General features: G+C 39.1%; 1 protein-coding gene and 2 pseudogenes across 1 annotated transcript in view; 2 read left to right on the plus strand and 1 right to left on the minus strand.

Annotated features, from left to right (window-relative positions):
• The window catches only part of NXPH2 (neurexophilin 2), a 126,751-nt gene that overhangs the window by 14,352 nt on the left and 88,936 nt on the right, over positions 1-23,463 (plus strand). The window lies entirely within an intron of this gene.
• Positions 2,234-3,245, minus strand: LOC103348750 (aprataxin-like; annotated as a pseudogene).
• Positions 11,903-12,054, plus strand: LOC127491934 (U1 spliceosomal RNA; annotated as a pseudogene).

Here is a 23,463-nt window from a genome sequence, read left to right on the forward strand (position 1 = left end):
GAACTCACTAATATTAATAAATTTTAAGAAAAATGTTGTCTTAAAAGTTACCAATCACTAAAAGAATTCAAAGTAATATAGCAAGCCTTCTGTAAATAAATTTGATTGAGTTTTTATTGTTTTTTAAAATTAGCTTTTAACAAATTCAATATGGTTTGTAGAACCAATCCTAAGAACATAATGATATTCCCTTCCCTCTCACTCATACCCTCTAAACTTGATTGTTTTCATATATTCTGTAATTTATATGTATTAGAAAATAAATTTAAATTATCATCTAAAATGACACATTTTTTCCCTTAAAATGTGACTTTGTATTTTATCTCAAAATGCATTTATATTTTCTCTAATATTTCTGACAAATGGTTATTAATCTGTAAATTTGAAAATAAAAGTGATCTTTTTTAAAAGGTTTTTTTATTTATTTACTTGAGAGGTAGAGTTACAGATAGTGAGAGGGAGAGACAGAGAGAAAGGTATTCCATCTGTTGGTTCACTCGCCAGTGGCTGCAACGGCCAGAGCTGCACTGATCCGAAGCCAGGACCCAGGTGGTTCTTCCCATTCTCCCATGCTGGTGCAGGGGCCCAAGGACTTGAGTCATCTTCCACTGCTTTCCCAGGCCATAGCAGAGAACTGGATTGGAAGAGGAGCAGCCGGGACTAGAACCAGCGCTCATATGGGTTGCCGGTACTGCAGGCGGAGAATCAACCCACTGAGTCACAGTGCCGGCCCAATAAAAGTGATCTTTTTAGTAGGGCTGGCTGTCCAGTGGGGTGAAGACAAGCACATGATGCTATGGGTTCTCCTCCATTACCAGTGAGGTAGGTTTATCAGTCTCAGCACCATTGTTCATTTTGCCCCAAATAATTGCTTGTTGAGGGAATGGATTGACCAGTGCATTGCAGGATGTGAAATGTCGTCCCTGGCCTCTCAGCACTAGATGCTGGTGACACACTCTCTCACTGTGACAACCAAAAAATGGCTCCGGACGTTGCCAAGAGTACCCTGGGGGAAGAATGGCCCTAGTCACTTCAGTGGGTCATTTCTGGCTGTACGAGAAGCTGAACCAAGAGACCTCTTTGGCCCTTCTCAATTGTATGCTTTGTCCTTGAACTGTTGGGAAGGGGATTAACATTTTATATCGAGATGATTTCTTTCTTAATACTTTTGTTTTTCTAACTAAGGCAAATTTCCTTCACTTCACTTCAGTTCAGCCAGTATTTTCAGGTGCCAACTATTTCAGGCTCTGTGCCCAGTGCACACATCTCTTTTTGACAAATTTTCCATTTTAAGGGAAATAAATGATGAATGAACCCCCTGATATTCCTTGTCTGGATAAGGAATTCCCTAGTAGAAATTGTCACACATTCATTTTGCCTCAGGTACAGTTGTTAGGGCTGGCTCAAAAAGTTTTAGTAAAACCTTCTAATTTCCATGTTTTAAAGTATGGTAATGAGGAACATTACTTTGTAGGAAGACAGTAAATAAAACTGAAAATGACAGTCATAAACAGTGGTTGGCTAATAAAAATGTGACCTAAATCCCACCTTATTGGCATATTTGTTACAATTAAGATGTACCAGGATAATATTCTTTAGTTAATCACAAACCCAGATTTTATATTTTTAATAACAAAACAAGGGGAAGTAGTTTTGAGTGTAAAATTTTATTCAGTTTTTGAGATTTTTGCAAGTGGCTTAAAATTAATAATTTTACTGCTTAGGAACTAGATTGCAGTTCCTTTTTGTCAAAAAAATTTGGAATTTTTGTGATTATGCAACTGTCAACTATGAATTACTTGATTTTAATAAATGATATGCAACAACTTTCTTTTATACTGGCATGCAATTTTAATTGAGTTTTCCTTTTAAGGAAATTCTCATTTCTAAAAAAAATATATCTGTGAAGATCCCTATGAGAGCTGTGTCTCATCCCTTTAAAATAAGCATGGTGATAAAATCACAGCTGGTGATACAACTTGAAAGATAATATATTTTTATGAAATTAGAGCTGTGTATAAATAACAGCCTTACTTACCTGGGTTAAGTCTGAGAATCCCAGTGCACTGTAGCTGGGTGGCTGTTACATGCCTTCATTTTTTTCTCCCAGAAACCTTTTATTTACATTATACAAACTTTCATAAATACAACTTTAGGAATATAGTGATTCTTCCCACTGTACCCACCCTCCCACCAACACTCCTATCCTACCTTTCTTCCTCCTCCCTCTCCTATTTCCATTCTTTTTTTTTTTTTTTTTTTTTGTAAAAATGCTGCATGTTTTAATCCAAGAAATGAACAGTTCACAAGCAACCCAGAATAGGTGCCAGCAGTTCGCTCCGAACAGCCGCAGCAGCCGTTCAGCCCTGCAGAATCACGCTGTCCAGTGCTTCCTGAGATGCTCCTTCAGCTGAGGAATGGAAGGCAGCTGCTGCTGGCACTCGTGACAACGAAGGGGCAGCTTCAGGAGCTCAGAGGTCCCATCTCGGACAGTCACTCCGCCAGCCTCTTGCACCATCCCGATCACAGCTTGTGATTCTAGGAAGTATTCTGTATTGAAAGAATTCCAGTGTTTTTTATTTTTAAGGCAAGGAGAATCAAAATCCTGGCTGATCACATGAAGGTGTACATGGCTCATGCTAGGAATGGCGTGGTAGCCCAGTCGGAAGCGAAGTTTGCTGGACCCAAAATCTGCAATCACCTTTTCCCCTACAGTGTGCATATGCTTGAGGAGTTCAAGGTGTTCCCTGGTCACAGCCTTCAGACTGGAAATGGAGGCCCATGGTAAGACCAGCCAGTGGTAACGGGCCTTCGGATATTTATCCTTAATCACTACCACCTGCTCATCTTTGTAGACCTAGCAGAGAGGCACAAGAGAAGAAAACAGACATCTGCATTTTGGGGTCCTGCATTGAAATCTTCAAGCCTTGACTCCAGTGACCCAAAGGTTCCTGCTTCACCTTCACATATCCCTTGTTACACTCCGCTTTCAACTTGCTGTCGAGAACATTTCTTATCAGTGATCTTGGTCTCTGGGCTGCGTCCAATCACAACTGCTTCCAAATGTGGAAGTTTGATTCGCTGGTGCTGGCTGTCCTGTCTCACCAACCAGCACACCCGCATTGTCGATCTACTACATGCCTTGTGACATTCCAGCGCCAATAAAAAGACATGAGCTGTCTTCAAAAGGTTCAGGGTCGCTCGGCGACACAGAGCGATGCGCTCACGTTACTCCAGCCGTGCCTCACCTCCTATTTCCATTCTTATTTTTTACTAAGATCCATTTTCCATTAACTTTATACATAGGATTAACTCTATGCTAATTAAAGGCTTCAACAAATAGTATGAAAAATAACAACTATTCCTCACCAGTTTTTTATTTCTCTTTTGATTTCTTCAGTGACCCACTGTTCATTCAGGAGCATGTTATTCAGTCTCCATGTGTTTGCATATGTTCTAGAGATTCTTAAGTTGTTGGTTTCCAGCTTAATTCCATTGTGTTCAGAGAAGATGCATGGTGTGATTTTTGATTTTTTTTTTTAATTTGCTGAGACTTGCTTTATGATCTACCTGTGGTCTATCCTAGAGAAAGTTCCATGCACTGGTGAGAAGAATGTGTATTCTGCAACTGTAGGATGAAAAGTTCTGTAGAGATCCATTAGGTCCATTTGTTCTATAGTATCAATTAACTGTTATTCCTTGCTGATTTTTCTAGTTGATCTGTCCATTGCTGAAAGTGGAGTATTGAAGTCCCCCATTACTATTGTATGGAAGTCTATGTCTCCTTTTAGATCTATTAACATTTCTTTTAAATAGCTAGATGCCCTGTAATTAGGTTTGTTTACATTTATTATAGTCACATCTTCCTGTTGGATTGATCCCTTAATCATTACATAGTGCTCTTCTTTGTCTCTTATAGCAGCTTTTGTGTTAAAAATCTATTCAGTCTGATATTAGGATGGCTGCATCAGCTTTTTTTTTGGTTTCTGTTAGCATGGGATATCTTTTTCCATCCTTTCACTTTCAGTCTGCTTGTATCTTTTTTGGTGAGATGTGTTTCTTGTGGCACCAAATAGATGGGTTTTGTTTTTAATCCATTCAGCCTGACTGTCTCTTTTAACCAGCTTTGAGGCCATTTACATTCAAGGTGACTATTGATAGGTAATGACTTTGCCCTGCTAGTTTTCCATAAATATTCCTACTGTTTACTCTGGATTCCTTTTGTACTTTTACTGGGAGATTTTTTGCCTTCACCTTCTTTCATAGTGATGGTGGTGTTTCTGTGTTTCTGTGTGTAGCACATCCGTAAGCATCTTTTGAAAGACTGGATGAGTGGTGACAGTTTCTTTCAATTTCTGTTTGTACTGAAAGGTCTTTATTTCACCTTAATTCATAAATGTGAGCTTTGCAGGGTACATTATTCTAGGTTGACAGTTTTTTTCTCTTAAGACTTGGAATATATCTCGTCATTCTCTCCTACCCTGTAGGGTTTCTGATGAGAATTTTTCTGTGAGTCTAATTGTAGATTCTCTGAAAGTAATCTGAAATTTCTCTCGTGCATATTTTAGAAATTTTCTATATGTTTTATTGTGGAGAGTTTGACTACAATGTTTTGTGGTAAATATCTTTTCTGGTCATGTCTATTAGGATTTCCATGTGCTTCCTGTACTTTGCTGTCCCTTTTTCTCTCCAAATTGGGGAATTTTCTGTAGTTATTTTTCGTGAAAAAGGACATCTAAACCATTCTCTCTTTCCACACCTTTAGGAAATCTTAAGACCTATATGTTGGGTCGTTTGATCATATCCCATCGATCTCCAACACTGTTTTTTTTAGTATTCTAATTTCTTCTCTGTTGTCTTCTAACACAGATTTTCTTTCTTCTGCCTCACCAAGTCTGTTTTCAAGACTTTCCACCACATTTTTTATTTGATCTATTGAATTATTCATCTCTAATATTTCATTTTGATTTCTCTTTAACACCTCAATTTCACTGGAAAAATGTTCTTTCATGTCATGTATGGATTTCTTTAATCCATGAATTTGCTTCTAATTACTTCTGAGTAATCCTTTGATCAATTTTTTGAATTCTGTTTCCGGCATTTCTTCCATCTCTTCATTTTCACATTCTAGTATTGAAGTGTTGTGTTCCTTTGGAGGTATCATGTTGTCTTCCTTAGTCTTATTTTTTGAATTGCTGCATTTATTTTTAGGCATTTCTGGAGATACTTGTTGGTGTTGTGTTTTGTTGTTTTTCCCTGTGATGGCTTTTGTCTTTGGACTGTGCTTCTGTGGATTAATGGAATGTCTGCTCTTTCAGTGGTATTCCCTGAGGTGTATGCTGAGTGTGGCCAGAGAGCTCTGTTCATCGCTCCATGGTGAGGGAGTGTCCAAGGTGATACCACTGAGCGTGGTAAATATCCTCTTCCTCCTCCACCCCCCCTCCCTCCTGCCCACCACTGCTCTGTTTGCATAGTCTCATACTTACCTCCTCTCCTCCATGGAAACCAATGCTTGTTCACTGCTGAAAGAACCATAAGAAAGATCTGTGTTGTCCTTGGTGTTAGGCACAGATCCCACAGCAGTGACCCTCACCAGGGAATCAGGGAGCCCTGAGTATGTGGAACTGCCCACAATGACTACCTGAAGATCCTGCCAAACCCTGTGCTTTCACATGCAGCGGCAGTGTTTTCGCAGTCCCAGCACACAAGTCTCCCACAGTCATGAGCACTCAGCCCCCTGTCAGTTCTCCCAGTCAGACTCAGGCATCTCCTGTTGGCTGGTTGCTGGGCACATGGACACAAGCTGGAACAGCTGTTATGTATGTCCAAAATGGCACTCACGCTGTCTTGGCTATCTATAGGACTCCAGTGCCAGGTAGTCAGGGAGAGAGAAACCTGGCCCTTTTTTTTTACCTCTAGGTTGCCAGGTGTACTCTCCTCCACAGGACTCCAAACTGGACTTTTGCCAAGCTCTTCCCTCAGGTATATTATCAGTGGCTTGGGCTGCTGAAGTCTGGTCTCACCTCACTCTGCAAAACTGGGGCTGAGGTGCTCAGCTGCTGGGGTCCTGAGTTGTGCACATCCACACCGTTCACATAGATTCACAATGTCCCTCTAATTTGCATGGAGTTTCCTCTGCTGTTTTCTCCCTAACTCTTCCCTGATATTGCCTGTATGCCTGCCTCTCTCTCTCTCTCTCTCTCTCTCTATATATATATATATATATATATATAAAGAAAGAGCCTCCAAAGAGGCTGCAGGAGCCCTAAATGTGTGTGTGTGTGTGTGTGTGTGTAAAGGGCAACCCCAGGGCAGACTCTCTTATTCCTGCACCTGCTTTTATACAGGTATGCAGTTATAAATGCAGACAATACTTTTCTATCAACCTTTCCCATCATATAAAAGTTTTAACTTTTCATTGATAGAAGATGTCTTGTGTCTGTCTTCAAAGTTACAGACCTAAATTGTGCTACTGCCATTCTCTGTGCAAATATCTAAACAAGCCAGTATTTACTGATTACTCTTAGCTTCTATCAAAGGTTAATGTAGGGAATGTCAATTGGAAAACATTTTTTGGTTTCGTTCAATAGTTTAAGTGTTTGCTGTAGCCTTGGCAGTACACTAAGCTTTTCTTTAAAATATACTACCAGGAGCATAGATGTTTCCTCCTGATAAATCAGATACCCTTTTTGAAAGAATGAGAATTTTGACTCAGTGTTTCCACTTAAAAATTTTTTCTAGGAAGAACAGAACTAATTTACAGCTCAATTGCAACAAGTATCTTTACTAAATTTAATTCTCTGGAAGTTTTCTCTCTCATCTTCTCCTTGACCTTGTATTTTTTGTGTGTGTATGAATAGTTCTGTGTTATATGGTTTATGTCATGTGCATTGGAAATACATTTTGAAAATATTTGGGCTAAAAATACCTTTGCTAGATGCTTTACCCTTGTTGTCCTAAAGTGCCTATTGCATTAATTTGGTGAATTCACTTGAAATTTGTGGGCATGAATTTCCTCTAAACTCTTCCTTCTGAAGATGGGATTGGTTGGAATCAAGGAATCCCAAATACTTGTTCGTAGACAAGCCATAGCAAAAGAGCAGTTCCAGAACCTTCAGGCATGTCACATCCATGTCTGTGGCTGCTGCCAAGGCACCAGGTGATGCTGGAGCCCAGCCAGGCTTGGGAACCCCTGTACCAGATGGTGTCTTAGATGTCCTTTGGCTTTATGAATTTATGATGCTTTTGGAACCCTGGCTTCTGGTGTGTGGACTATAAGCCAGCCCCTAGGGAAAGAGCTGCAGATGTTCTGATTACCCTACCAGTGACTCAGGAAGAGAAATGCCTCAGGTCTTGAGGGGGCTTTCCAGTTTTTGCAGATGTTTCCCCCAAAGGTATATTTACTGTTCCTGTCTCTATGCTCCATTTTACGCTTGCCACACCGTTAGAGCATAGATTGCAGGGCATTGTAACTGTGGGTGCACATCTGTGTACCTATATTCCACTTAACTCAAATGAAATCCGTGAACTCCAGGAATGTGCATGTCAATCTCTGTAACACCACAGCCAGTTGCGTAGTAGATATCAGAGAAGTGCTTTGATGAGTGGATGAATTATTGAGAGAAATCACTTGGAAAACTACCTGTGACAGATTATATGGAAGAAGTTTGGGTGGCATAGTATGTCTAAACCCTTAGCTTGTTTAGTGTCACTGATCTTCAGCTGGTACCTGAAGCTCCTTTGTTTTGGAGCTCTGAGTTTGTGTGGAAAACGTGTCTTACCCTTAGCAGTGTAATCATTAGGATGTTTGAGACAGCACTTCTGAGCCTTGAGTAAAGTGCTGTACTAAATAAAATGGACTATTATTTTCTCTGCCTGTCTCTCTTAAACCCAACTCTGTTTTCTTTTGCTGGGACAAAGAAAGTGTATTCTCAGTAGCCATAAAACTGGTTGATTCCATTGTTTACTCTTTTAGAAGTAGATAGAAAAAAAAAAAAACAAAACAAAAGAAGTAGATAGAGATAGCCACAAAAATAAAATTTGATGTTCATTCACCAACACCTACTCTATAATGCCTTATAATATTTTCCTCTTATTATTTCCTCAAATAATTCTAATACAATATCTTGATGTTTCAGTGCTTTTCTGTATTAATGTTTTATTTCCTTATGGGATTTTTTATATTATTAAGTACACTGTCTTAGCATAACTCAAATTGCTACCTTTTCAAATTCCAGTCACCTTATTATCAGATTTTTATTCAATGATAATGAAGGTGGTTTCATGATTGAAATGTTGACAATTTTCAAAGACCAGATACAATTGTAAGTCATCACTTGACTGACAAATAAACACTGTAACTTTCTTATGACAATGAGACATCCCTAAACTCTTCCATCCTGTATAAAAATAGGTACATTTAACTCAGGGAGTGGGGAGCTTGATTTGAAGAGCCAAGCATAAGTCTGTAGGGAGTAGGGGTCTTCTCTTCATATTAAATAAGCATGTTTCCAATAGATCAGGGACAACCTTTCAGTGGAAAGACAACTCTGCAAACTGTTGTAGTTTAATGGGACCCAGAGGACAGCTCTATTTGCTGAAGGCATTCTCTCGTTATACATAGCTCCCCGGCCTAGGCTGTTGGAGATGGGACTTGTTTCTAGAAACAACCCCATTTTGGGGTTGTGAACAAGAAAAATATTGGAGTTTAATAAACCCATTTTCTGTATTGTACCACACTGAAGTTAGCAGGCCAGAGTTGATTTGCTAAAGGCAGGTGACCAAGTAATCCAGCAAATTCCTTCCACAATAGTGCAGTTTTGATTTGTTTGTCTTTGGATTTATAAGGATGTAGAGCCAAAGCTATTTGTCTCCAAGTTATTAAATGAAATGCTCTTCTGAAAGAGCAGTGTTTTATTACTAAGTATCGATAGTATACAATTGGAACTATTTTATTAATGCCTGCAGTGAGCAAAGGCTATCGTCTTTGAATGTTATTTGTGAGAGATTTGAATATTTTTATTTTAAAAACAGTTGCGAATGGTAGAGGCTTCTGGATAATGTGTGAATTGTGGCCATGGCAAGTGATAGGCCAGTATGGGTGTGAAATCTAAGCATAAAACACATGTCCTAATTGTGTGTTTTTGTGGTCTTATGTTGACCCTTGTTGATGATAATTGAGTGTAGTTCAAGGTTCTCATCTCTGGATATGCCAGGAATAAACTAGGAGGTATATCATAGAAGACAAAAAGCTGTAATTTTTGTTTTCACATCTGCTTTCTCATCCCTCTCACACTTACTTCTGAATCTGCTGGATATGTTTTCCAACAGAAATTCCTGCTGAGTTCCTTCTCTGAGAATCGGTGTTGTTCTGGCTACTTCCCAGCTCTGTATATACTATACTATGATTCTCTAATCTGGGAAAGAAATTCTGTGAGTTTCATTTGTGCCTGACCCTAATTCTACTTGGGATTTTAACCAGCCTAATCCAGGATTTCCATCTTCTCCACCCTGCAATCTGAAATGCAGTGAGTTTGTGGGCATTCGGCACTGTTCTCCAACATCCTCTCTGAACACCTACCAGCACTTTACGTGATTAGCTGCTGACCCATGCCTTTCAATTTTCTAAATCTTGGTCTCTGAGTTTCTCTTTAGCTGAACCTACCAGTGTTTCTTTTATCTTCAGAAAATACACACATTTGGATGTATGAGATGAAGTGTATTTTACTGTAGATTTGTACTTCAATCAGAATCTTTCAAAGTTAAATATTCTGATGCCTACATGGGCCGGAAAACCACTTTCCCAACTTTATTTTAGTGAACTTTGGGGGTGGAGGAAGATGCACTTGGTCCTTAGAGCCTGAGCCAGGATCCTCCTTTCTCAGCTTCAAATGGCACAGGAAACCCCCATCAGATTCCCAGCAGACTCCCAGAATAGCACTCTTTTCTGTGCCACCAAACACGCTTCAGCTCCTTGCTTAAAACCCACAGGAGGCACAACAGATGTATTAGTAAATCAAGGAAATTCCAAAACCATAAAGAAATGCAGCCAAATAACGCTGAAAAGCTCTGATGTATAAATATGTCTGGGAGTCAGCCATGGTCCCTGACTGCTGGGGACCTGGCCAAGGAACTGGGCATTAAGTCTGCCCATTGCTGGAGCAATTTAAATACATAAGTAATTGGAGAGATTGTGTAATGCAGATGAGAAAAAAACAAAAGCATCTGATATAAGGGTTAGCTAGGGGCAGCCAAGGAACACTGTAGGAAATGCATTGCTGAGATAATTAGTTGAAGTTAGACAGAGCCCAAGGAGGGAAGACTACAGTTGACTGGATAAGCTCAAATTGGGATGAGGGTTGGGGCAGATGGCAGGGAATAGGTTTGAACATACACTTTGGACTTTTGTGGATCTCTGGGCTTCAGGCACAGCTAAGCTCATGCACCCTTAAAGTCCTCTTAGAATAGATATGTACCTGGAAGAGTTATTAATTTGTTCGAGATTTGTACATGAAGAGCTTGGGTTGTTAAGTGACTGCCACCGTCCTGGATACACACTTCCCCAGGAAGTCAGGCCTTTGTCTTGAGCTGGGTTTCTGTAAAAAAGTGAAGTGATTGTTCTCCCATTAGTACTTGTCTTCAGAAAGAAGGTCCATGTCTGCCCTGACTTGGAGCTCTGCCTGCCTGTGTACTCGATCCCTGAGCCTGATATAGTAATTTCAGGCAGTGTTCTCAACTTTGAGTGTTCAATGGCCTGGGAAAGTCTATCTGTATGGGAGATAAAGAGCTCTGAGGAGGGACCTGGAACTGGAATATTAAGCAGTATCTATAGGACTTCTAAGCGGAGTTTGGAGAGGACTCTTTGAGAAACATCAGCCAAAATCTGCAGGCCTGATTATACTTAGCTTGAGAAATTAGTCTTTGAGAAACATTATAGTTTTAACTGAAGGATCCTGACAGCATTTTATCTAAAAAAGCAGGAACCTTTGTATAGTGAATGAGCTACGATTCCCTAGACCCTAAGTAAATTCTTAAGGTTAACTTCTTGGGGTTTCACCATTCGTGAGCATGTTTGTATCTTAAAACTTAAGCAGACATTGCATATGTAGAAAGATGTAGTATACATCAGGTGACAGAGGAGAATGGTTTGTGCATGAGTTCATTACTGCACATAAGTAGGGAGAGAGCCTGTTTGTCTCATTGCTGTGCCACCCTGGATATAAGGGCATTAGTTTAATATAGGGTTGGGTTTGTTGCTTTATTCGGTGTTTTGGAATGAACAAATATAATGAGTTTTAAGTCTTTGATTTGGAAAAAAAAATTTTGAGAATTAGGTTTTGAGTTGAAGCCTTATTCAGAAACACTTCATAGAAGAGTACTTAACATAAGAGTGTGTGACAAATACCATTGATTGGTTTTCATAATCTCCAGTCTTTTGTCTTTGGTCCAGCATTTTACTCCTTTTCCTCCTTCTCACATAGCTAGGGGTGCAGCAGCCATCTGTGAATCTGAGGAGGCAAGCATGGACAGAGAACTTCACTTTAAAATTGGCAGAGGAATGACAGACAAAACATGGGTCTCTTTATGGCACTGCAAGCCTCTTTACCAACACTGGCCTGGCTGTCTCTGGACTTCTTTCTTGAGTCCGTGCCTACCTAAGCAATATGGTAAGGTTTTGTTATTTGAAACCACACATTCTCTTAATATATGGGAGACTAAAACATTTTGTGAACTGTCCCACCTTAAGAAAAACACTTCCTTATCAAAGAGGGTTGTGAAACATTGTGAAAAGAATATGTTGGTTTTGAAATAAACAAAGGAGTGGAAGCATGTTGTTTACAAGCATGCACAAGGATCTCATGGAGTTCAAAAAGAGTTACAAGGAGTGTTCAAATATCAATGTATTCTTACCTGTCAGGGGAGATACCATGGTCATGAAGGTGGTTTTCCCAGGGTGAGGCTTATCCATTGCACTTCGGATGTGCTGACCTCTGTGATTTCCCCAAATGTGGGAAACTGGACTGCATAATTTGTGGTAGTGGGGGACTGCATTCATGAAAATAAAAAACCAAACAGCAATGTATTCCTTCCCCAGGCCCTCTCCCCTATAGATTAGTTTAGCCCTTGAGGTGGTGATGACCAAGTGTCTCAAGACCTGAGGTGGTGAATTTTCTATCTGCCAGACAGCCAGAGGAAACATTTTTTTGACATGAGCAAATTGTGATATAAAGATTGGACCAAGTTTTATCCCCTCGGAATGAGAGACTGAGGATGGAATGACCTCAAACCAATTCTGAGTGAACTTTTGCTGTGGTTGCTGGTGACGAGCAACTAGTATAAGCATAGTCTGACAACTTCAGAGTTCTCCAGACATATAATTTTTTAAATTTATACATTTATTTGAAAGGCAGAGCTACAGAGAGGCACAAGCAGAGAGAGGGAGGTCTACTGTCCACTGGCTCACTCCCCAAATGACTGCAGTGAAACCAGAAGCAGACGTATAAATCAGGCAGGAGAATAGTTGTAGAAGTCCATGGTCTCTATATAGATTTGAAAAACTGGGACATGAGATAGTTAGGCAAGACATATTTCAACCCAAAGGCTTATCTGGAGGTCACAGGCTCAATCAAGTGGAGAGGTGAGTCAGACACAGAAACAGTATTGTGTAAAGAACTCAAGACTGGGGGCAAGGAATTGAACTTCAGTCTTGACTCTACCCTGTTGACTAGCTAGAGATACTAAGCAGGGGATAATATTACTGTACCTCAATTTTCTTCCCTGTAAATAAGGATATTTTATATGAATGCTAAAGTGTATTCACATCTAAAATTCCATGATTCTACTGTAATTTTACAAGGATAGAGAAATGTGATATTTAGGGCCAGAGCTGAATTCAAGCAGAGACCTCCTAGGACCCTGTATAGCTCATTAGTGCAACTATTTAGTACCACTATATTTAGAACTCAGGTAATAGTATTTAAAATCAGGTAAAAATATTTTAAAAAGCAACCAGCCTTTCAAAAGAGGTGAAATGTCATTCAATAATGATTTTAATTTTTCTGTAGTTCTCTGTCTTAAAAGGATATTGGCTTCTGAGAACTCAGAGGGCTTCCATAGCCTTGGAAACTCATGACTGGAGCATAGGGAGATTACTGATGCCATAGACAGGAGTGTCAATTGGTAAAGTCAACAACAGGAGTCACTGTGCACTTACTCCTCATGTAGGATCTCTGTCCTTAATGTGCTGTGTATTGAGATTTAATGCTATAACGAGTACTCAAACAATATATTTCACTTTGTGTTTCTATGGGGGTGCAAACTGTTGAAATCTTTACTTAATGCATACTAAACTGATCTTCTGTAAAAAAAAAAAAGAAATTATCAATTCCCAACTTGACTCTCACTGGGATTAAACATGACAATAGGTCTGATCTGATTTCATCATCATTTAAAAAAAATCATCTATTATTTTTCACTTTATGTTTCTGTGTGGGAGCAAACTGTTGAAATCCTTACTTAATGTATACTAAGCTGATCTTCTGTATATTAAGATAATCAAAAATGAATCTTGATGTGAATGGAAGGGGAGAGGGAGTGGGAAAGGGGAGGGTTGCGGGTGGGAGGGACGGTATCAGGGGGAAGCCATTGTAATCCATAAGTCGTACTTTGGAAATTTATATTCATTAAATAAAAGTTAAAAAAAAAGGATATTGGCTTCTTTTATGAGATTTGGTCTGCAGATTTGGCAAATGATAGAAATTTCCCTTAAAATTAGAGTCTGAGAGTCTTAGCAGGTTCATCCGTTTCATTCTTGAATCTCCCATTTTGAATTCCCACAACAGACAACAGTCTGTTGAAAGCCATATCTTAACAATAGTGCTCCTAGAACCACCATTTCTTGTCACTTAGAAAAATTGACTCTGGGACAAAATTCATTGGTATGTATAGTGTTCAACTAGGCATCATAACCAGTGGGAGATGATAGTTGGACAGATATTTAGATATCGATATACATACTCACATAAAAGTACATATATAGATACATACACACAAATATACATACATTTTTATTAGAGAGATTTGTGTGTGAACAAATGGAATTTTTTTCCTCAAAGAAACCGTTTTATTTAATGAGTGCAAATTTCATAAGTGCAACTTCAGGAATATAGTGATTCTTTTCATCATACCTGTTTTCCCACCCCCACTCCCACCCAACTCCTCCTCCCTCTCCTATTCCCAGTCCCAGTCTCCATTGTGAAAAACAAAAAAACAAAACAACAACAACAGAAAAAACTGTTCCTCAACAGTCAAGACAAGGGCTATTCAAATCATTGCTTCTCAAAGTGTCAATTTCACTTCTACATATTTCCTATTAGGTACTCTATTAGTTGTCACAGATCAAGGAGAACATATGGTATTTGTCCCTTTGGGATTGGCTTATTTCACTAAGTATGATGATGTTCAGATTTTGTTGCCAATGACTGGATTTCATTTTTTTCACCACTGTGTAGTATTCCATAAAATTTATATCCCATAATTTCTTTATTGAGTCCTCAATTGGCAGGCATTTAGGTTGATTCCATATCTTAGCTATTGTGATTTGAGCAATAAATATGAGGATGCAGATAGCTCTTCTGTTTACTGATTTCATTTCCTTTGGGTAAATTCCCAGGAGTGGGATGACTAAGTCATATGGAAGGTCTATATTCAGATTTCTGGGGTATCTCCAGACTGATTTCTATAGTGGTTTTACCAGTTTACATGCCTACCAGCAGTGGATTAGGTTACCTTTTTCCCCACATCCTCACCAGCATTTGTTGTTTGTTGATTTCTATATGAAAGCCGTTCTAACTGGGGTGAGGTGAAACCTCATTGTGGTTTTTTATTTGCATTTCCCTGACAGCTAGTGATCCTGAGCATTTGTTCATGTGTCTGTTGGCCATTTGTGATTTCCTCTTTTGAAAAATGTCTGTTTAAGTCCTTTCCCATTTCTTAATTGGATTGTTTGTTTTATTGTTGTAGAGTTTCTTGATATCTTTATATATTCTGGTTATTAATCATTTGTCTGTTGCATAGTTTACAAATAATTTCTCTAGGGCTAGTGCCATGGCTGACTTGGTTAATCCTCCACCTGCGGTGCTGACATCCCATATGTGTGCTGAGTTCTAGTCCCGGTTGCTCCTCTTCCAGTCCAGCTCTCTGCTGTGGCCCAGGAGGGCAGTGGAGGATGCCCCAGTGCTTGGGCCCCTGCACCCGCATGGGAGACCAGGAGGAAGCACCTGGCTCCTGGCTTCAGATTGGTGCAGCACCAGTCGTGGCGGCCATTTGGGGAGTTGAACCAACGGAAGGAAGACCTTTCTCTCTCTCTCTCTCTCTCTCTCTGTCTGTAACTGTATCTGTCAGATAAATAAAAAATAAACAAAAAACAAAAATAATTTCTCCTATTCTGTTGGTTGCCTCTTCACTTTGAGTGTTTCTTTTGCAGTACAGAAGCTTCTCAATTTGATGTAATCCCATTTGTTGATTTTGACTTTGATTGCCTGTGCCTGTGTGGTCTTTTCAAAGAACTCTGCCTGCACCAATGTCTTACAGGATTTCCCCAATGTTCTCTAGTAATTTGATGAAATCAAGTTGTAGATTTAGGTCTTTAATCTATTTTGAGTGGATTTTCGTGTAAGATATAATGTAGGGGTTTTGTTTCATTCTCCTGCATGTGGAAATCCAATTTTCAAGCACCATTTGTTGAAGAGACTGTCCTTGCTCCAGGGATTGGTTTTAGCTCCTTGGTCAAATATAAGTTGGTTATAGATGCTTGGATTGATTTCTGTTCTATTCCATTGGTCTATACATCTGTTTTTTTTGTTTGTTTGTTTGTTTGTTTGTTTTACCAGTACCAGGCTGTTTTGATTATAACTGCCTTGTAGTATGTCTTGAAATCTGGTATTGTGATGCCTCCAGCTTTGTTTTTGTTGTGTATGATTGCTTTAGCTATTCAGTCTCCTGTGTTTCCATGTGAACATCAACATAATTTTTTCTAGATCTGAGAAGAATGTCCTTGGTATTTTGATTTGTATCATATTGAATCTGTAGATTGCTTTCAGAAGAATGGATATTCTGATGATATTGATTCTTCCAATCCATGAACATGGAAGATTTCTCCATTTTTTGTATCTTCTATTTCTTTCTTTAATGTTTTGTAGTTCTCGTCGTAGAGATCTTTGACATCCTTGGTTAAATTTATTCCAAGGTATTTGATTTTTTTGGTAGCTATTGTGAATAGAATCATTCTTAGAAGTTCTGTTTCAGCCATGGCATTGTCTGTGTATACAAAGGCTGTTGATTTTTGTGTATTGATTTTATATCCTGCCACTTTACCAAGGTCTTCTATGAGTACAAATGGATTTTTAATATGGATTTAGCATTATCAGATTACACAGTCTCTGTAAGGCTGTTATTTCTGTGTGTGGTGCTAGAGTTTGAAGTCCACAGGACAGGCATTCAGGAACCAGGAGATCATCAGCAGGCTAGAACTCCACAAAGGTGAACTAGAACCTGTGTTAGCTCTCATTAACTCTGACTTTGATCATTAGGAGGTTAAACACACATACCTGGCTCAGGAGCAAGCTTTATCAGAAGATAAAAGCAGATCCAAGAGAATATGGAACACTTGCAGATCCAGCTGCTGTTTCATGTCATGTCTACAGATTAGCAACAACCTGTGTGAGCTGCCCAGTGATGTTTTACTTCCTTCTGCTTTCTACATTTCAAAACAGTCTGTCTTATGGGCCTTCTAACCTCACCTGCAGGAAAGAAAATTTCAAGAAATGCAGTTCAGCCTAGCCAAATTGACCTATTACAAAGCCATCACAGTGGGGAATAGAAGGAAGCATAAAACATATTTCTTGCCCCATAGAACTTTATAGCTTGCTTAAATTAATGGAGATCTTTGTAAAGTACTCGACATAATTCTTTGAAACTGCTAGTCACTTTCCCAGGTAGCCTTGTATAGTAGGAGATTTAAACTCACATTTAGCCTTTTCTATTAAAGTCATATTGCTTCAGATTGTGTAGACAGTGACACCTCTACAAAATGAAAAAGAATACTATGTTTTATATCACTGCTTAGGGTGTGAGAGTTTAGCTATTAAAATGACTGGGTCAGATTTGCTGAATGTTGCTTCATTTGTTCTGTGGTCCAAAGTTAAGAATATAATCTTCCAGTCTAACTATTGGCTGTATGTCTTAACTATTGTCAGATACATTTCTGAACACTTCTGCTCTTGCCATTAGAGTTCTGTAGTCCGGTCACATTTTTATGCAACTTATTTATGCCACCTTTAATTATTATTGTGATTTTATAATTTATTACTGTGGACCTGTTAAAAATTGATTCTAAAGAAGAACTTTCATTGATAAAATTCAGTTAAATATCTTTGAGAGCTTAAATAAAAGGTAGCTGATTACTATTAAAAATTACTTGAGGGGCCGGCACTATGGCGTAGTAGGTTAAGCCTCCATCTGAGGCACCGGCATCCCATATAAGCTCTGCTTCGTGTTCCAGCTGCTTCTCTTCTGATCCACTTCTCTGCTAATGGCCTGGTAAGGCAGTAGAAGATGGCCCAAGTGCTTGGGCTCCTGTACCCACGTGGGAGATCTGGGAGAAGCTCCTAGTTTCTGGCTTCACATGGGCCCAGTTCTGGCAGTTGTGGCCATTTCAAGTGTGAACCAGTGGATGGAAGACCTCTCTCTTTGTCTATCCCTCTCTGTAACTCTAGCTCTCAAATAAATAAATAAATCTTTTTTGAAAATTAACTATGGGCAAAGCAATAGAAAAAAAAGGGTAAAAAGTGCTACAGCTCTAATATTGTACCCCCAGATTGCTTTGCAAATCTGTTCATTTTGGGAATAATTAAAGGACCTAGTACTGGGAATCTTAGAGATAAGTGTGGTATTTTTTTCTAAATAAATATGACACATAACTCCATTAATGGGGCCCATTCTCAGAGAAAAGGTCTTGGCTTGACAATGAAAGACTAACATGTCTTTGTGTTTTGGTCAAAGTAAAAAAATGTATTTAAAGTTCTAGTCAGTGAAATAAAATAAGAAAATGAAATGAATGATGTGCCTATCCCAGAAGGCATAGCTATTGCAAGTGAATGTATAAAAAGATGCTCCAAATCTTATTTCATTAGGGAATTGAAAATGAAAACAATTAATATACACCCTTACATATCTATTAGAATACCTAAAATATAAAATGACAGTACCAACTGCTGGTGAGCTTGCAGAGCAATAGGAACTCTGTTTTGTTGCTGATGGGTAAGCAAAGTATTGCAGCCCCTTTGGGAGACAAGTTTGGTAGCTTCTTACAAAGTTAAACATAATTGTTGGACGCATGTGATCTGTGTCCAACAGATTTGAAAACTTATCTCCATACAAAAACTTGCATGCTGATGCTACAATGGCTTCATTTGTAATCACCCAAAACTGTAAGCACCCAAGATGTCTTTCAAATAGGTGAACAAACCGTGGTATATTCATGTGATAGACTAATACCTAGTGATTTAAATAATTGAGCTATCAAGGTAGGAAAATACGTGGATGAATATTAAGTACATATTCCTAAATGGAAGAAGCCAGTCTAAGAGTTCACATAAGTACTTTATGAGTCCAATTATGTGACATCCTGAAGGGAGACAATCATGAAGACACTAAAATGATCACTGTTTGCCGAGGCTTCAGGGACCGGGACCAGGGGAGAATTAGGATGGTGAAGCCCAAGAGATGCTTTAGATACCCTAAAGTCCTTATTGATATAAATCATTGAATACATGAGTAGGGGAGAATAGAAAGCTCTCCCAAGCAGAAGAATTCAAATAATGTACATGAAGCTCTATGATATAGGAGGGTGAGCAAAGAGAGAGAGAGAAAGAGAGAGGTCTTCCATCTGCTGGTTCACTCCCCAGATGTCCCTAATGGCTGGAACTGCGCCAATCTGAAGCCAGGAGCTTCTTCCGGGTCTCCCACGTGGGTGCAGGGGTCCAAGAATTTGGGCCATCTTCTACTGCTATCCCAGGCAATAGCAGAGAGCTGGAACGGAAGTAGAACAACTGGAACTTGGACCGGCACTGGGATGCCGGCACTGCGGTTGGTGTCTACCTGCTATGCCACAGTGCTGGTCGCCCCACCATGATGTCTTAATGAAGAAGTATGTCCTTTACATAATGCAGTGAAACTAGCTCTTTAATATTCCTCTCCAAATCATGTCATCCCCGTCTGATGATGAGAAAAACATAAAAAAAATTCCCACTTAGGGGGCATTCTACAAAAATGATCTGTCCAGTACTCCTCAAACTGTTGATGTTATCAAAAAAAGATAGCCTGAGAAACTCAGATGAAGTAAATGCAGTGTGTGTCGGATAAGATCCTGGAAATGGAAAAGGGTACCAGGAAAAAACAGCCCATCGGAGCATGGTGTGGGCTTTCATTAAAAAGAACACTGAGAGAAGAAAACTAAATTTTTAATCTTTCACAAACTGACCAAATAGTTTTTCCCACTAGATTTTCACTTCAAAGATGAAAATAAATAATGCCTTACTTTGAAACTCGGGGAAAAAAAACATATCAATTCTAGTTTAATAATGATAACAGGGGTTGGTCCTGTGGTGTAGAGGTTACGGCTGCCACCTGCAGTGTTGGCATACTATATGGCTCTCAGTTCAAGTCCCAGCTGCTCTACTTCCTATCTAGCTCTCTGCTATGGCCTAGGAAAGCAGTAGAAGAAGGCTCAAGTCCTTGGGACCCTGCACCCATGTGGGAGACCCTGAAGAAGAAGCTACTGGCTACGGAAAAGCCCAGCTCCAGCATTGCGGTCATTTGGGGAGTGAACTAGCCAATGGAAGATTCATTCTTTCTCTTCTCTTTCCCTCTCTTTCTCTCCCTCCCTCCCTCCCTCCCTCCCTCCCTTTGCTACTCTGTAGCTCTGACTTTCAAATAAATAAATAAATCTTTTTAAAAAAAGAATTGAAAAGAAAACAAGTTCCCTTAAATGATAACAGATGTCACAATGATGTGAGATGTTAATAATAGGAGATGGGTGTGGGTTTTGGGGGATGCCAAACCATGTTCACAACCTTCTGTAAATTTAAAACTGTTCTAAAATTAAAGTTTACTTTAAAATGTCCAGGGGCCAGGAGCTCTACTGGATGCCTTACTTTTATCATCTCATCCATTACCCACCATGACCCCATAGGAACAGTGTTTTGACACTGAGAGAAAATGGGGTATTTACTCCTGTATCTAGTAAATAAGGTTGTAGTGGAAAATAAATCATATGTGGACTTTTTCTCTTTACATTTCTGTATCACATTGTTAGATCTAGGAGGCCTTTAAAGCCATGTTGCTAGCTAGAATTAAATCATTCTTTTTTGTTCTATTCTCAAAATTTATTTTTTATCCCTTTGAGCTTCCGTTTCATCTTTCCATGTGTTTTTGAGTTCAAACTCAAAGAATTCCTATATTTCAAGCATTCCTAGATTTATTTCCCCACAATTGCAATAATGCCTGTTATTTAATTTTATTATTAAATTTAAGGCTTAATATTATTTAAATTCAGTGCTCCTCACAGCCTTTCAAATACAATTGAAGATACTCTGGGAAAAAAAAAACAGTAAAAATTTTAAATTAAGCAGAATTATGAGGGGATGAACAAATACTTTAACCATAAGGTTTATACAATTGTATAATCTATTAGGAAAGCTGTCAATTTTATATCATGGCCAAGAAAAACAAGGAAATGTGATTAAGTTATATGTCTCCTTTGAAGAAGGAATATACCAATTTCTCAGAGACATGAAACTTTGCCTCATTCCAGATTCTGAAAAAAATCTATTAGTTAGAATACTTTAAAGAAGTAACATAAAAGAATTGTTCACAATACTTTCATAGCCAATATGGAAATAAACTTTATATGGTTTTTCTCATAAAACATGACTAACAGATTGAAGACATAATAATAAAAGGCAATTCAATGCACATGGCTATTTGAGATGATATTGTAATTAGTCACTGTGTATTGTAGTATATTCCAAATTTTAATTCACTTTGAGGATATATTGGACAACCAAGAGAAGTATATAACTTGCTTATTTCTAAAATTGTCTCCTCTAAATATTAACTTTCTCATCTGAGTTTCTATGAGTTGCTGGGTCTGAGAAAACATCGATTGTTCTCTAAAATATGATCTGTGTTCTCACTTTTTGTCTGTGTGTGTGTGTGTGCGTGTCATGTGGTATTGTGGATCCCTTTTTCAATTCCTTTTTATTTTTTAAAAAATGTTGACTGATGGCCAGCACTGTTGCTCACTAGGCTAATCCTCTGCCTGCGTCACCAGCACCCCGGGTTCTAGTCTCAGTTGGGGCACTGGTCCTGTCCCAGTTGCTCCTCTTCCAGTCCAGCTCTCTGCTGTGGCTCAGGAGTGCAGTGGAGGATGGCCCAAATACTTGGGCCCTGTACCCACATGGGAGACCAGGAAGAAGCTCCTGGCTTTGGATTGGCACAGCACGCCAGCTGTAGTGGCCATTTGGGGGGTGAACCAACAGAAGGAAGACCTTTCTCTCTGTCTCTCTCTCACTGTCTAACTCTGCATGTCAAAAAAAATACTGACTGGCATGTTATACTTCTACCTTTCTATGGGGTACAGTATAATAATTCAATGCAAACACACAGATGAAGCAATCAAACCAGGCAACTTTCTTTCTTTGTATTTGGGAATTACTGGTTCTTTCCTTTCAGTTCTTTTTTTTTCTTAAAACTTTTTAAAAATAAATTTAAAAATTTTTTATTTATTTGAAAGGGAGAGAAACATACAGAGAAGAGCAGACACACACACACACACACATACACAGGGAAAAAGAAAGAGATCTCCCATCAACTGAGTCACTGCCCAACTGCATACAAAAGTCCGGGCTGGGCTAGGCCAAAGCTGGGAGCCAGTAACCCAGGGACCCAACTACTTGAGACGTCACTGCTGGTTCCCGGGATGTGCATTAGCAGGAAATAAGGATGGGGAGCCAAGCTGTGGCTCAAAACCCAGGAACTCTGATATGGGCTGTGGGCATCCCAAGTTGTATCTTAACCGCTGCACCAAATATCTGCTCCCCTTCCAATTCTTTGTACAGTATATAATACATTATTATAAAATATAGTTACCCCAGAAAAATGGATGCCAGTGGAGATCATCATGTTAAGTGAAATAAGCCAAGCACAGAAAGCCAAATACAGTATATTCTCTCTCATGTGAAGTTTTTTTTTATTTTTAAATAAGCATTTGTTTGAATAAATATTTCTTCCAAGTACCGTCTTTGTCCCAAGATATCCTGAATCATTTGAGAACCAGATACCTTGCTCTCATGAGTACATAGTTTACTGGAAAAGATGGAAAATGACACAAATTAGATCATCAGGAAACTGTTGAGTGGTTAAAGCACGCAATCTGGAAAATAAAATTTAGGGTAATGAAAGGTGGGTGGGATATACTGTTGAGCGAGGGGCCATGGGTTTCTAGAGGTGGTAAGAGAAGCACTATATGATGTGATGCTTGAGCTGAGACCAAGGTGAAATGAAGCCTGATGGGGATATCTGAAGGAAGGTCTTCTGTTCCCAGGGAGGGGGAACAGAAGATGTATGATGGCCATTTGTTTCCTATTTGGGGGTGTAATAGTTGGAATAATAGCAGTGTTGAAATAGTGAAGAATGAATTTCCAAGTAAGGATGCCAAGGTCCATCCTAATGGTATACTTCCTGACATTGCCTCCCCAGTGAAGTTGGTGTTGTTACAATGCAAGTTTCATGAGAGGTTTAGTAAGATAAGAGGCAGTGCCCTGAAGGATGTCAATAGACTTACAGTTTTCTTGGAATATGTTTCCATAAGACTGGAAAGATGAAAACAGCCTCACTTCTTATATTTGTTTTGTTTTTTAGATTTATTTATTTATTGAAAGTCAGAGTTAGAGGGAGAGAGAGAGGGTGAGGGAGAGAGAGAGAACCATTTGCTAGTTCACTCCCTAAATGACTGCAACTGGCAGGGCTGCACCAGGCTGAAGCCAAGAGCCGGGAGCTTTATCTGGGTCTCCCATGTGAGTGGGAGAAGGAGCCCGAACACTTGGGTCATCCTCTGCTACTCTCCCATCAGCAGGGAACTGGGTCGGAAGTGGAACAGCTGGGACTCGAACAGGTACCCATATGGTTGCCGGCGCTCCAGACAGCGACTTAACCCACTGCAGGCATCAGCCTCATCGCTTCTACTAAAACAAGTGGATTGAGTGATATAAATTTGCTGAATATTAAAAATAAAAATTTTCAAAGTTAGGAATGATAATAAAATGCAGTGTTGAGAAAACCTAGTAAATTAATGGGCTCACTATTGTAAAAATATATAGTCATTTTAATTATTGTAAGTTTAAT

The sequence above is a fragment of the Oryctolagus cuniculus genome, chromosome 3 (genome assembly GCF_964237555.1).
Source record: "Oryctolagus cuniculus chromosome 3, mOryCun1.1, whole genome shotgun sequence".
Taxonomy (NCBI): Eukaryota; Metazoa; Chordata; class Mammalia; order Lagomorpha; family Leporidae; genus Oryctolagus; species Oryctolagus cuniculus.